General features: G+C 35.3%; 1 protein-coding gene across 10 annotated transcripts in view; it reads right to left on the reverse strand.

Moving 5' to 3' along the window:
* The window catches only part of ZMYND11 (zinc finger MYND-type containing 11), a 160,685-nt gene that overhangs the window by 71,714 nt on the left and 73,946 nt on the right, over positions 1 to 15,025 (reverse strand). For 2 of the 10 annotated variants that reach the window (XM_023740174.1, XM_023740176.1), the window contains exon 2: positions 9,355 to 9,470. The exons of the other annotated variants lie outside the window; for them this stretch is intronic. The gene's annotated coding sequence lies outside the window, so the exon portion shown is untranslated. The remainder of the gene's footprint in view (positions 1 to 9,354; positions 9,471 to 15,025) is intronic. 10 annotated transcript variants of the gene reach the window in all.

The following is a 15,025-nucleotide window of genomic DNA, read 5'->3' on the forward strand; positions in this document are numbered from 1 at the left end:
TCCCCTCACCCACAAATTAAGCATTATTTTAACTTTCTACAGTTAATGCTTGTTTAATGTCACCTTTATATTTATCAATATCCTTGTTCACTATTCATTCTTGCATTTCAGAACTTTCACTTGATCATTTTTTTCCTTCTTGATGTAAATCATTCTGAATTTCTTTTATATAGGGGCTTTTGGAAATAAACTCTCAGCCTTTGCTTGTCTGAAGAAGTCTTTCTTTCAGCCTCTTCCTTCAAGTAAATAATTCTAGGTTGACAATTATTTTATCTTAACACACATTGGAACTATTATTCCACAGTCATTTGGATTCCAGTGTTGCAGTTAAGAAGTTAGTTGTCAGTTTAACTACCATACTTGTATAAGCGATGTCTTTTTTATATATGGGTATGTGTGTATATATATATATGGTTACATGTAAGATCTTCTGTTTCTCTCTCATGAATTTTGAAGTTTCCACTAAGATACGGCCAAATGTAGATTTCTTTTTAACTTGCTCTGCTTGGAATTCATTGGGATTCCTGGATCTACATATTAGTATTTTTCAACAGTTCCAGGAAACTCTTAGCCATTATCTCTATGAATATTGATTTTTGCCAATTCCTTTTATTATTCCCTTCTGGAACTCCTGGAACTCTAACTGGTCATGTGTAAAAAGTATAATATATCGTGATCAACTCTGATTAATCCCAGGATTGTAGTTAGTTAAACATTCAAAAATCAATCAATATAATTCAACATATTGATAAAATAGTGAAAACCCCTCACATAATCCTCCCTATATATATTGGAAACTCTGGTGACATACTAGTTAAAGAGTTTGGCTGCTAACCAAAAGGTCGGCAGTTCACATCCATCCAGTGCTCCTTGGAAACCCTATGGGGGCAGTTCTACTCTGTCCTGTATGGTTGCTATGAGTCAGAATCCACTTGATGGCAATGGGTTTTATATATACAGAAAAAGTCTTGGAAAAATTTTACAGCCATTCATGATTAAAAAAAAATAAAACCTAACAGCAAACTTGGAACAGAAAGAAAAGGTCATGGTAATGATAAAAGATTGAATGTGCTAGCCAGTACTATAAAACAAGGAAAAGAAATAAGCAGATTGAGTGGAAAGAAGAAGTAAAAGTCTTTATTCACAGATGACATGATCAAAAGTAAAATAAAAACTGCTTGTAAGAAGATACCATTAAGAAAATGAAAAGGCAAGGAAAACACTGGGAAAATACTCATATTTCTGTCAGAGAAGTTGTATCTAGAATATATGAAGAGCTCTTACAACTCTTTAATAATTAAAAAAACTCAATAAAAAAGGGCAAGGATTTGAACAGACACTTTATAAAAGAAGATATACAAATGCCCAATAAGCACATTAAAAGATGCTCACTAGTATATACCATTAGTCATCAGGGAAATGCAAATTTAAGCCACAATGAGTTGCTACCACAAACCCACTAGAATGGCCCAAATTAAAAAGACTGACAAATACCAAGTGTTGGAGACAATGTGGAGAAATTGGAACTCTCATATATTGTTGGTGGAAATGTAAAATAATACAATCACTTTGGATAACAGTTCTTGCCATTTTTCATAAAGTTAAACATAGATTTATCATATGATCTAGCAATTCCATTCTTAGGTATTTATTCAAACATAAACATATGTTCACACAAACATTTGTACATGAATACACACTTATGTATGCCAGCTTTTGTCATAATAGCTCCAAAATAGAAACAACCCAAATATCCTTCAGCAAGTGAATGGATTAAAAAAGAAAAAAAGTGGTATATTCATATAATAAAATACTACTCAACAATGGAATGAACTACTAATAGATTTAGCAAATAAATCTCAAAAACAAGCTGACCAAGAAAAACTAATCATAAAAGATAACATATTGTATGATTCCAGTTATATGAAATTCTAGAACAAGCAAAGCTAATCATTGTGATAGAAAACAGTTCATTGATTGCCTGGGGCTGTAGACTGACCACAAAACAGTACTACAGAACTTTCGGAGATGATGAACACTTTCTATATCTTGATTGAGATGGTGGTTATAAGGGTGTATTACCTTACAGATGAAGAAAGGGAAATGACATCCTCAAAAAAAAAAAAAAAAAAGTGGCAAAGCTGATTTAGCATCTAGTCTAGTATAAAGATTTAAAGTTTTCTGTTGGAAGGACAAACTGGCTATAGGAAAATAACCTACATTCATTCAACATTCAGCAAATATTGCTGAATACTGTTCAGTGAATATTATGTGCCAGTCATTATTTCTGGGTGCTTGGGATACACCAATACACCAAACAGAAAAAGATCCTTACCCTCTAAAGCTTACACAGTGGTGGGAACAGGTTGCAGGGGGTCAGGGAGAGCAGTCAAAGAATGATACTGCTAATATATAATTAAACTATATGGTATGTTATAAGGGCCCCTAAAATTTCTTCCCAAAAGTTTTTGACTCTAAGAGTTTAAATTCTAGATCCTTACCTACCACCACACACACATGCGCGCGTGCTCACGCGCACATACACACACACACGCAAAAGATAACTCTAGATGGACTAAAGACCTAATATGAAAGGTAAAACTATAGTTAATAATACAAAAAAGGAGACTATTCTTGTGGCCTTCTTAAGAAGGACCTGTTAAAATGTCAAAAGCACAAAACAAGCGAAGACATGGAATTTGATCACATAAAAATTAAAAATTTCTGTTTGATAAAGAAAACTATGGAAAAAGTTAATAAACAAATGACAGAATGAGAAAAGATCTTTATAAAGCATGAAACCCAGAATAAACAACAGCTTCTGCAAATCACCCAAAAAAGACAAAAACCCCAATGGAAAAATGGACAAAGGATAAAAACAGGCATCACAGAAAAGGAAAACCCCAAGCCTTTTAAGAACACCAAGAGCTGCTTAAACTCTTAAGTACAGAAATGCAAATTAAAACATCCATCTAAGTGACAAAAATTGAGCAACTGAACAACCTCAAGTGTGTGCAGATATATAAACAAAAGCATCATGCACTGCTACTGAAAATGTATAGTGAGGTAGCCTTTCTTGGTAGGTTAGTCAAATTTAGTGTATGTGTATGCTATAATCACCAAATTCTGTGCCTAGATATCTGCAACAATGAATTCCTCAAACCCATCAGAAAGGAAACATTGTTACTTGTAGTTAGTGAGGCTTTGGAGCAATGCGTGATTATCTGAGGTAGAAGGAAACTGGAGATAATCTGAGTTTCCATTCTAAGGAAATAATCCAAAGCATGGGAAAAGGCTATAATGCAAGAAGATAATGAACACAGTGAGAAAATTGGAAACATCCAAGTTATCCAAAATATAACAATGACAGAATGGTGATAAAAAAGGAAGATGATACACCCACAGGATAGTAGTAAGAGCTGAATAAGGTAATGAATATAAAGTGCTTAACCCAGTGCCTAGTACTACATAACAAGTTTTAAATAAATGTTTCCTGCTATTTATTATTTACCCCTCCAAGCCTTCACCTCATTATATGTGTAACTGGAATCTTTGTGTAATTGGAGGACTTAAAGTTGCTAAGAGAATTTAATAGATGATAAATGGAGGCAACATGAAAGCACAGTGGAAAAAGCAAGGCCTTTGAAGTCACATAGTTCTTGGTTCAAATACCAGCTCAACAACTTACTAGGTCTGTGACCTTGGACAACTTACTTACCCTCTCTGCACCTCAATTTCCATATCTATAAAATAAAATTAATAAAATCAACCCCATGTGGTTGTTTTGAGGGTAAATAAAATAACATAAACCTTATAATGTTCATTTGTAATAAATGTTCTTTTGCCTTGTTCATTCTCCCTCCTCCCTCCCAAAGTATATGATGGCACACTTCCACCAGATGGTATACTGTGCAACTGTTACAAATAATTTATGGTCATATGTTGACTATATACAATGTGGAAAAAGGCTAAATTATATTGAGACTAAAATATGATTGGAAAGAAATAAATCAAGAGTACCTTACTTGAATTTGGGTAGAGAAATTATACATGGTTATTTTCTGCTCTATTTTCTAAGTATCCTGTAATATGGGTTATGTTACTTTAAGAAGTAAAACAAAATATTTTTTTAAAATAATAAACAGTGTTCTGCTACCAGGTGCTTTACAGATGGATGAGAATACGACAAACAATTTATTTTAAAATTGCATTCAATAAAAAGTAATAAACTTCAAAACCTGAGCAGAGTCTTATGGCTTCCTCATCAATGAATTTATTTAAAATTTTTAGAATATATTCTGAAGAAGTAGGTTCTTCCTAATTCTAACACTTAACCTGGGACAGATAATATTCATCTATAAAATGGGGGTAATTTTAATTTCATAGAGTTGTTGTGAGGATTAAATGAGATAATATGGAGGCAGTTCAAACCCACCCAGTGGCTCCACTTGAGAAAGACCTGGCGATCTGCTTCTGTAAAGATTACAGCCAAGAAAACCTCATGGGGGCAGCTCTACTCTGTCACATGGGGTCACTATGACTCGGAATTGACAGCATCCAGCAATAACTACCATACCATCTAGATGACAATGTACTAAAAACCTCAAAGTTTGCAAAGATACTAATATAAATTCATTAAATATCAAAAGGAAACATTTAATGGTTAAGAGCCTGGACTCTGATATCAGATAGACCTATATTCAAACTTCACTTCTGCCACTGACAAGCTGTGTGACTTTAGGCATTTATTTCACCATCCCTAAGCTTCATTATCTTCATCTGTGAAATGTGGATAATGACAATATACCTCATAGGGTTCTTGTGAAAATTAAATGAGATAAATCATATAAAGCACAGTGCTTTGCCACATAATAATGACTCATGACATTACCAGTTATTATAATCCTCCTCGAAAGCCCTCTTCAAATAATAAAACACATCTGATATTTATTATTATTAAGGAACCTTTTTTTTAGTGCTTGTTCCCAGCTATTGTGCTTCACACTAAGATCCCAAACCAGGGAAGGTATCTTCCCTACACTTAAGGTGCTCACAATTAGCAAAGGAAGCAGAAATGTTTCTTAAGGATCATAAAAAGATGTAATAAATGATGAAAACAAATCTACAGGAGCAAAAAGAAGGGAGACAAATTGGTTATAGTGAGGAAATGTATCAAGCTTTCAAAGGAGATGACATTTTAGTTGGATCTTAAAAGAATGGGTATGCATGGTCTCGGGGAACATCTAGCTCAATTGGCATGACACAGCTTATAAAGACATTGCTCTACATTCTACCTTGGTGAGTAGTGTCTGGGGTCTTAAAAGCCTGTGAGCAGCCATCTAAGATACTCCACTGGTCTCATCCCTTCGGGAGCAAGGGAGAATGAAGAGAACAGGATACAAGGAAAAGATTAGTCCAAAGGACTAATTGTCCACAGCTACCAAGGCCTCCACCGGACTGAGTCCAGTACAGCTAGATGGTGCTCGGCTACCACCACTGACTGCTCTGACCAGGATCACAACAGAGGGTTCTGGACAGAGCTGGAGAGGGATGCAGAACATAATTCTAACTCACACAAAAAAAAGACCAGATTTACTGGCCTAAAGGAGACTGGAGAAACCCCGAGAGTATGGCCCCCAGTCACCCTTTTAGCTCAGTGGTGAAGTTACCTTTGAGGTTCACCGTTCAGCCTGGGAGTGGACAGCCCCGTAAAACCAAATGAGACTAACGAGGTACGGTAGTCCAGTGACAAGGGCCAGAAGGCAGAAGGGGGACAAGGAAGCTGGTGATAGGGAACCCAGGGTTGAGTAAGGATATTATTGATGTGTTGTGAGATTGTTAACCATTTTCATAGGGCAACATGTGTAGTAAATGTTAAATGAGAAACTATTTTGTTCTGTAAGCCTTCATCTTAAGTGAGAATAACAGCACAATTGGAAGAGCGTAGTCAATATCACTGAACTGTGCATGTAGAAATTTTTGAAATGGTATATCTTTGGCTATGTGTATTTTCACCAAAAAAAAAAAAAGGTTGAGAAGTTAGAGGGTTGACATGTTGTGGGGTGGTCAACCAATGTCATAAAACAATATGTGTACTACTGTTTCATGAGAAACTATTTGTTCTGTAAGCCTTCACCTGAAGTACAATAACATAAATAAATAAATAAAAGATCAAAAAAAAAAAAGAATGGGTATGATTTTCTCCATTAATGAAAAAAATAAATACAAAATAAAGAATCCATAGAGGGTCAAGGAATTGAGAATAGTCAAATGGAACATGGGGGTGGGGGAGAGGCTAGATATGAAGTGAAGAAAGAAAAATTAGGACCTAATTATGAAGGGCTTTGCACGAATGCCTAACTCAGGCATTTGGACTTTACAATGAGGAATCAAAAGAAAGAACAAAATCAGACTTAAAATTCAGAAAAATAACTAATAAGATGTGAGGCTAGGGTTGGAATGGCAAAGATTCACAGCCAAAAAAAAAAAACTAAAACTCATTACACGTAAGGACATAGTCTAAGTGAGAGTTGTGCGGCTTGAAGCAGGGTCAGCACAGAGAATACAGAATGAAGCAGCGGAGCCTGGAACAAGAAGGGAAGAAGATTCATGAGACATTCAGGTTTCAGTGAGAAAGAATATGCTGACTAGTAGGATACTTGCGTGAAGGAAATAAAATGGGAACAAACATTGTAAGCTAAATCACTTGATAGATGCTAATACTATTAACCAAGTTAGGGAGACAGGAAAAGGCATGCGTTTGGGGAAGAAAATATTATATCCAGTTTGGGATACAGTGAATTTGGGATATTCTCAGACATTCAAGCGGAGGTATTAGAAATACTTGTCTGGAGCTCTAGACTACAAATATATATACAAATAGATACAGAATTAATCAATATGTAAGTGAAGAATAAATAAGGTTATACAATAAAATGATCCAAATTAATTTCCTTTTGCTTTTTCCAAATTCACCTAACTTTGTCCAACTACAAGAAATAGTTCCTAGTTATAGGGTACTAGAATTAGATGAACAAACTCTAATTTTATGCTTTTTTTATTCTTTAAAATTTCATAGCACTGTATCTTCTAGGAGCCCTGGTGGCACCGTGGTTAAAGCACTTGCCTCATAACTGAAAGGTTAGCAGTTTGAACCCACCAGTTGCTCCACGGGAGATAGATGTGGCAGTCTTTTTCCATAAAGATTACAGCCTTGGAAACCCTACGGAGGCAGTTCTACTCTGTCCTATAGGGTCGCTTTGAGTTGGAATAGACTTGACAGCAACGGGTTTAGTTTTTTTAAATTATATCTTCTATGATTTTTAATTATTCTTGATTAAACAATCCATATCTGCATCCTATTACAGTTTCCTTCATCATTTTAAGGAACTCTTTCTGGATCTTCTTAGTTGTAATTTTTTTTTTTTTAATTCAATGACAATAACTATATACATTATCCTAGATTAAACTAGAAAGGCCCTCATTTTATACTAAAAAGAAGAATGTTTTCTTTTTTTGTTTCAATCTATTAATAAAGGACCTCCCACCCATTAATCCATTAGACTATAAGATGAGAGCTGGAGCCCTGGTGGCACAGTGGTTAAGAGTTTGGCTGCTAACCAAAAGGTCAGCAGTTCAGATCCACCAGCTGCTTCTTGGAAACTCTATGGGGCAGTTCTACTCTCTCCTATAAGGTCGCTATGAGTTGGAATCAATTCAGCGGCACCTAACAACAACATAAGATGAGAAAGCAAAAACAGCGGCCAGAGCAGTTTGAAAGGGCATAAACTAATATATGGCTTGAAGTTAAAAAATGGAAAGAGGAATATATAATTTAATAAAGCAGCACTGACTGCCTCTATTGATTTTTTGTTTTATACTACCAGAATGGCTATAATCATTGAGTCATTCATTAAAAAGACAAAAACAAAAATCTACTGTGTAGCTAGCAGTATACTTGAAAATATGAAGCACAAGATAAGATCTTTAAGAGAAATTTATATATTTATTTCAACAAGTACTTATTGAATGACTAATATGTCCCAGATAGTACTAGAGATACAATTCAGCTTACAATCTAGTGGGGAAACCAACCTGTAAATGTACTGTGAGAAAAAGTGTAGTAATTGTTACTCTGACACCAACACTGTGAAGAAAACACAGTGAGTAAGACCAGGGGCTGAAGGAGACTGCTGCCATAGCATAGGCAGGAAATGACAAGAGCTAGAACCCAGGTAGGGATAGGGAAGAGTAGAGACTCAAGAAATATTTAAGAAGACCAATCTAGCTTGAGATGGAAAAAAAAAAAAAAAAGGTAAGTATATTTAACTTCTACCATTTCCACATCTAAAAAACATTCACTATTCTCCTCTAGCTATAGGATAAAAATCTCAATTCTGGCATTAAAGGCCCTCCATAGTCTGACCCTATCTTCCTTTCTCTTAAAACCCTACACAGTCCCTCTACTTGATCCAGATACCCTATGTTCTTTTTCCTGGACTTGCCATGAACTTGCCCCACCCCTCATTACGAGGCTTTTATTCGTCTCTCTGCTTAACTAAATCCCACCCAACTTTCAAAGCACTACCAATTCCATATCCACCTCAAAGGCTTTCCTGATGCTCTCAAAGTGACTCTCCCCAGCCAATGAGGGCTGATAGTATAATTTATTAATTAATATAGTCTACTTATATGGTACTGAATCATTTCTGTCTTATGATACCTTTCATATTATTTGGCACTACTGTTTCATTCTTTAATGGTTATTTATACTTTTATGTGCCTTGTCTATATGTTTCCTTCACAGAACTGCAGAGAAATGCCAAACATGAAAACAGCTAGACAACAATCCAAGGCAAGATGAGTGCCACAAGAATCTGGCATACTGGAAAAAAAAATCACTGTGCACTGCCATTATTTAGAATCAGCTAATTCTCCTATAAGGCAGTTATTATGTAAAATAAAATAAAGTAAAATCATAATAGTGGTAAAGTATACCTGCCAATGTGCTATCATAATAAAATATGTAGGACAGAATAAATAGAGACTGAAATGGGAATACAGTTAGTAATTCTGTGAAAAATCCTTGGGATTACATATACAGTATAATCTTAGTAATTTTTAAAACTGATTTCCAAAGAGGTATATAACTCAGGCAATGGCCATTTTCCTCCTCTTCAATAAAGCTAATAAGGGAATGGGAATTGACAGAAGACAAATATCAAACTATAACTTAAATATTAACAGCTCCTGAAAATCCTGAGTTTCATAAAGTTAAATTCTAATAAGTAAATAAAGAAATAATGTGTACCTAGTTGTAACTTCAAAGTCAACCTACACATGAAGAGGACTTACAGTTTGGGCTTATGTATGTCTGTAGCGACAGGAAGAACTCCAGGTGAACTCAGAAATTTCAATGCCAAACATGTCACAAGAGGTCAGAAGTCACATTTTCTAACTGGGTTTTGACCCTAAAGTAAGCAATACATGTAATTAATTGATGCCCTAATTTGAAACATTAACTTGGTTGGGACTAGTCTACCAATCCAATGTTTAGTAATGGTTTCTAATTATGCTAGTCACAAAGATGATAACTTCTAGAAACAAAAACGAAATAACTCAAGATAGAAAGGAAACATAAAGATCATCTAGTTCAATTGCTCTTTCCAATAGTCAACAAAAATTAAGTTGGCCTCTCCCTCCCCAAATCATACTGTCTAGTCAATAATACTAGTAGAGACTAATAAAAAGTCTCTATTTATATGACTTTAAACTATCTTATAACTATTATTTAGAATAACTATAAAACTCTAACATTGTGTTATAATTACCTAAATTAGGTGTGAATAATTTGTTTGAATGAAAAAGGAGGAAGTAATATATGTAACTTATTTTTATTTGATATTAGAATATAGATGATATTTATAATAACATAACATTGAGTAATGAATCATACTGGGAATCTTAGTGACTGAAAGTTTAAATTTCACTTCTGTTACGGATTTTCTTGTTATATGACTCTACATCACTTTGCTCCTTGGTTTAAAATCTGTAAAATAAAGGCTAACATCATGATCTTAAGCATAATAATATTTTATAATATTTGTTTTATACATAAATGTTAAGTAACCAAATATTTCATACAGCTTTAATTTCATGACACCTATCTAAACTTTATAAAATAGATGAATTCATATGTGTTAATTATAATTTAGCATTTATAGACATTTAAACTAAAAACAGGCTACTCTGCCTATTTTATCTCTGCAGATAACCCTAAACTACTGTATTTTCTTTATTATAAAATGATTCATTTGTCTTAATTTTATGATGATTAACATCACAAAATATCCTTCAGTTTCTAAAAATGTGTAAATATACAAAGTTTTTACTGAGAAGCCACAAATTATTTGTGCTTATTTAGGTCCCAAATGAGGACACTTATGGAATTTATATTATCATTAAATCAGATTTATAAATGTGAGCTTTTAAATCAGAGGGACAGCTTAACCATTAATCAAAAAATCAAACAATCCCATATATGTAGTTGTATTTCAAACAGCCTCTCTTGGAGTAAAACTTTTCATACCAAAATAATAGAACTGTTAAAGAAGTTTCTCTTAGTTGTATTTAAAATATTCAATAAATCTCAGTAGCGATTCTCTATAGTACCTTTTCTTCTACTGAAGCCCTGGTGGTACAGTGGTTAAGAGCTCGGCTGCTAACCAAAAGGGTGGCAGTTCGAATCCACCAACCACTCCTTGGAAACCCTATAGGGCAGTTCTACTATGTCCTACGGGGTTTCTATGAGTCGGAATCAATTCGACAGCAACAGGTGTGGTTTTGGTTTTTGCTAGTACTATCTTGGACAACACTAACAGTTTTTTTAAAAGAAGAAGAAAGAAAAGTTAAAAGAAAGTGGTTTTTTAAAAAAAGGCTCAGGACTCTTTCCTGGGAAGGTATAGGGACAACTAATGGGGATACTATGGCTGTAAGTGAGCCCTGGTGGTGCAGCGGTTAAAGGGCTAGGCTGCTATCCGAGAGGTTGGCAGTTCAAACCCACCAGCCACTCTGCAGGAGAAAGATGAGGCAGTCTGCTTCCATAAAGATTTACAGCCTTGGAAACCCTATGGGGCAGTTCTACTCTGTCCTGTAGGGTCACTGTGAGTCAGAATTGACTCGACAGTAGTAGGTTTGGTTTGGGTTTTTTTAATGGCTATAATTTCTGATGGTTAGATATCATCAGAATTAGCAGAAGCAAACATTTGCAACACAGATAAATTCTTCCATTCTTCCATTTGTTACAGAGGTAAGGAAATTATTATTAATTCCTTAGCGTTTAATTATCTATGAGGATTTAAGGCTTAAATGCTTTAAAAGTTCCAAATTCTACTCATGGACTTGTTTTTTTAAAATTACAACGTAAGCCTTAATATTTTAATGATCTATGTTTGAAGATGATACTGCTGTTGACTGTAATGTGTCTAGCGCTATGTACAAACATGACAAATGTTCCTTGGATTTGCCTCTGCTAGAAGGGATTTTCGCTGTTTTTAGCTCTACTTTTGGACTTGAGAAGATATCCAGTGCCTTTAACAACTGGCCTTTATTTTTTATTTTTAGAGAAAAATCACAAGACTGCTGTGAACTGGGAAGATGGTGGAAGTAACATTGTTTTTAAATCTTCCCCAAGCTCCCTGGATAGTTATTAGAAGAGTAGCAAAATAAAATAATTTAAAAACCCTTGGACAACATCTACCACAAATCTAAGTAATGAGGAATCCCTGTGAATCCCAAATATTGAGCAAGTGAGGACAAATCTCTAAGAGCTGCGATATCAATTGGTATTGGCATCTGTGTGGGAGAAAGCAATGACGTATCTAACAGAACTGAGTACGGGAGGATAAAATAACAGGCACTCACAGGAAAGCTGGCCAATGTAAGAACAACAGCTGAAACTAGATAGGGTTTTACATACTTCCATTTGGAGATGATTCATGGTAATTTGAATTCCTCGTGAAGTCTTAAGGGCTACTATGAACTTTAAAAATTAATCAGCCTAAGTCCCCTTCTAGGACAGAGACCCACACTGTGGAGATGCTGATAGGAATAGAATTATCAAAGAGTACTAGAGTCAGGTCAAAAAGACATTCAGTATAAGGACAGTGGATACAAAAGGAAAGGTGGTTCCCGAAAAACAGTAGGGAGAAAAAAGATACGAGATCTCAAGAAAAATGACTTAAGAAAGAGCTTTAGAACCATAACTCTAAAAAAACTATCCTGAACCACTTCTTGACGCAAGTTCAGGGAAACTGATTTTGTATCAAAATGACTAACAGAAAAGGACTGTGTTTGAAGGAGCAGAATAACATCATTACAATGAAAGCATGCCAGAGAGATATGCCTACAAAACAGATGAAAGCTATAATCTATTTCAAAACAAGAAAAAATAATATGAAAGATACAAAGAAGAATTAGAAAAACTCAGAAATGAGTTAAAACATTAGAAGTAAATGAAAAAATCATTTCAGAAATGAAGTCTAAATCAGATTAAATACACAGCAGATAATGTCATAAGATAAACAGAAGTTTTAAAGAAATAAAATATTAAAAATCAAAAAGAAAACAAAATAAAAATTTAGTAGAAAATAACACATACAGAAGAAAAAAAGATCCATTATAATATAAGAGAAGGCTCCAAAGAATTAAACACTAGAGCTTATATATAATTTTTTACAGCAAAATTTTCAGGATGTGAAAGTACATGCTAAGGGGCCACTGTATACCTGAGAAAAATAACCTGGAATGAGCAACACTGAGACATTATAATAAAATTACTGGATTTTAAAGAAAAAAGGGGAAAAAAAGAAGCTGTAGGAATCCAGGCAAAAAGACAAAGTCCTAACAGAAAGTCAAGTTGTCACCAGGCTTTTCAACAGCAATGCTTTATCACATATATGTAACATATTTAAGATACTCAAAGAAAGAAAATGTAAGCCAAGGAATTTATATTCAGCCAAATTGACTTTCAAGTAAAAAGGCTGCAAACCAACTATTATCTACATGCAACAACTCAGGAAAATTTGTTCCCACAAAGTCTACTAGAGAATGAGCCTTAGATATCAACATAAGGACTAGTGGTTTGTAAGGGAGAGAGTATAATATGTAATTGCTATGTACCCTGACAGTTTAGTGACAGTACAATTGTTTAAAAAAATGGGGAGAGCAATTAAATTATTTCCATGAAGGATATTATTGGTTGTTGTAGTTTGTTTTTTTTTTTCTCTCAGACAGTTGTGTATACAATACTGGATAAAGCAGCTGAATAATTATATGATATTCTAAAATTCTATCATTTATGGTGTCACTTAGAACCATGATTCTTACTGTAGAAGAAAGGAGATAAAGATTTTAGATAGAAGAGTTAAGTAAAATCCAGTAGCCATACATTTAAATGGAAAATATCTGTATAAATTTATGAGGTATTTTTATCTTTAAAAAAGCATAGCTTTCTAAATCTGTCCACTAAAAAAACCTAGAAAGAGACACTAATCTAGTATCAACCTGCACCATTAGCAATTAGAAAGTGCTCTTGAAATACAATTTCCAACCAAAAGAAACCAGGGCCCCTTGGAGAAATCAGGGCCCCTTGGAGAAATCAGTGGTTACAGGTCTGGGACAGGATATGTACAAGATGAACCTGAAACATCTTGTTATATAAGAAAGCAAGGAAATTATAAAAGACTACTAGAATCATGTCAAAAGGAACTTTAGGAGCCAACCTGAAGAGACTCCAACTGGCCAAGGATGGAAAAATGTAAACATCAGTTAGGATTATATCAAAAAGTGGATTGAAATACGTCAAACATACAGTGAAACCTGTGAGAGCTGGAACTAGATGGAACTGCCTTGTTTTTCCAGGTCTTGCGAGTTTTCCGCCTTTGACAGGGTACAGTCTTCCACTTTTCTATTGCTTATTTTGGTGGGAAATATTTGAGTTTTCCTTCTCTGATAGGTTTCCATCTTACACAGGTTCCAGCTTTTGCAGGTTTGACTGTATTTAAATGCATGAATTCCAAATGACACTTTAAAAAAATTGGTCACTGTTAAAGGGTGTTATTTTGAAAAATGGTAAATAAAAGGAAAGAGCCAAACATATATTCTACTTTTCCTATATGAACCATGCCGGAGGGTAACCAAATAGTAGATGATGCGAAGTTTATATCTTTATATTAGTATTCCAACTAAAAAAGGAAAGATAAAACTAGATCATTGGAGGCAAAGCCAACATGGTGCTATAGACAGAAGCACCACGCTGATCCTCTGCAGAAAAGATCGGAAAAACTAAGTAAAATAAATGTCAATCCTGGAACCCTAAGCATCAAATGAAGGCACAAAGAATTAGATCAAACACCGAATGACAGAAGAAACTGACAGAAACACAGAATGAGGAGAGCTACAGAGTGTAGCTCCCCTGCCGGCTAATGTGCCATGGATTCATCATCTTCGAGCACAGCTGCCGATGACCTCAGACAGGGAGTACAGGAAGTCAACTTCACAGAGCTCCCAACAGGAGACAGAGCCTGGGTAATGAGAGATACATGTTTTTTCCCATGCGTCTTCCACCCTTCTGCCCTGTATACTGCCTCTGCTGCTTTCCAGTGGGCCACGGTCACTTGGCTGGAGAGACGCTGGCTAACTGCTGCCCTGCGTCTGCCCCGCCCCCAATGGCCAGTTCCCTCAGTGCCATATTTTTAATTTTTCTTTATTTTTCCCTTTCTCCCTTTCACTTCTCCCTCCTACCTAAGTCCTGCACTGCCTCCACCCCTTCCTGACGAGCCATGCTGCACTGCCAGGCAAGAGACACCACCTTGCCACCACCCTGGTTCTGCCCCACCCCTAGCAGCCAGTTCCCTCAGCACCATATTTTATTTTTGGTTGTCTACTCTCTCTTTCCCATCCTTCCTTCCCTTTCTCCCACCTATCTAGCCTCATGTGCCATCCCCGCTTCTTCTCGATAGGCCGT

Source organism: Trichechus manatus, unplaced genomic scaffold (genome assembly GCF_000243295.1).
Source record: "Trichechus manatus latirostris isolate Lorelei unplaced genomic scaffold, TriManLat1.0 scaffold00149, whole genome shotgun sequence".
Lineage (NCBI taxonomy): Eukaryota > Metazoa > Chordata > Mammalia > Sirenia > Trichechidae > Trichechus > Trichechus manatus.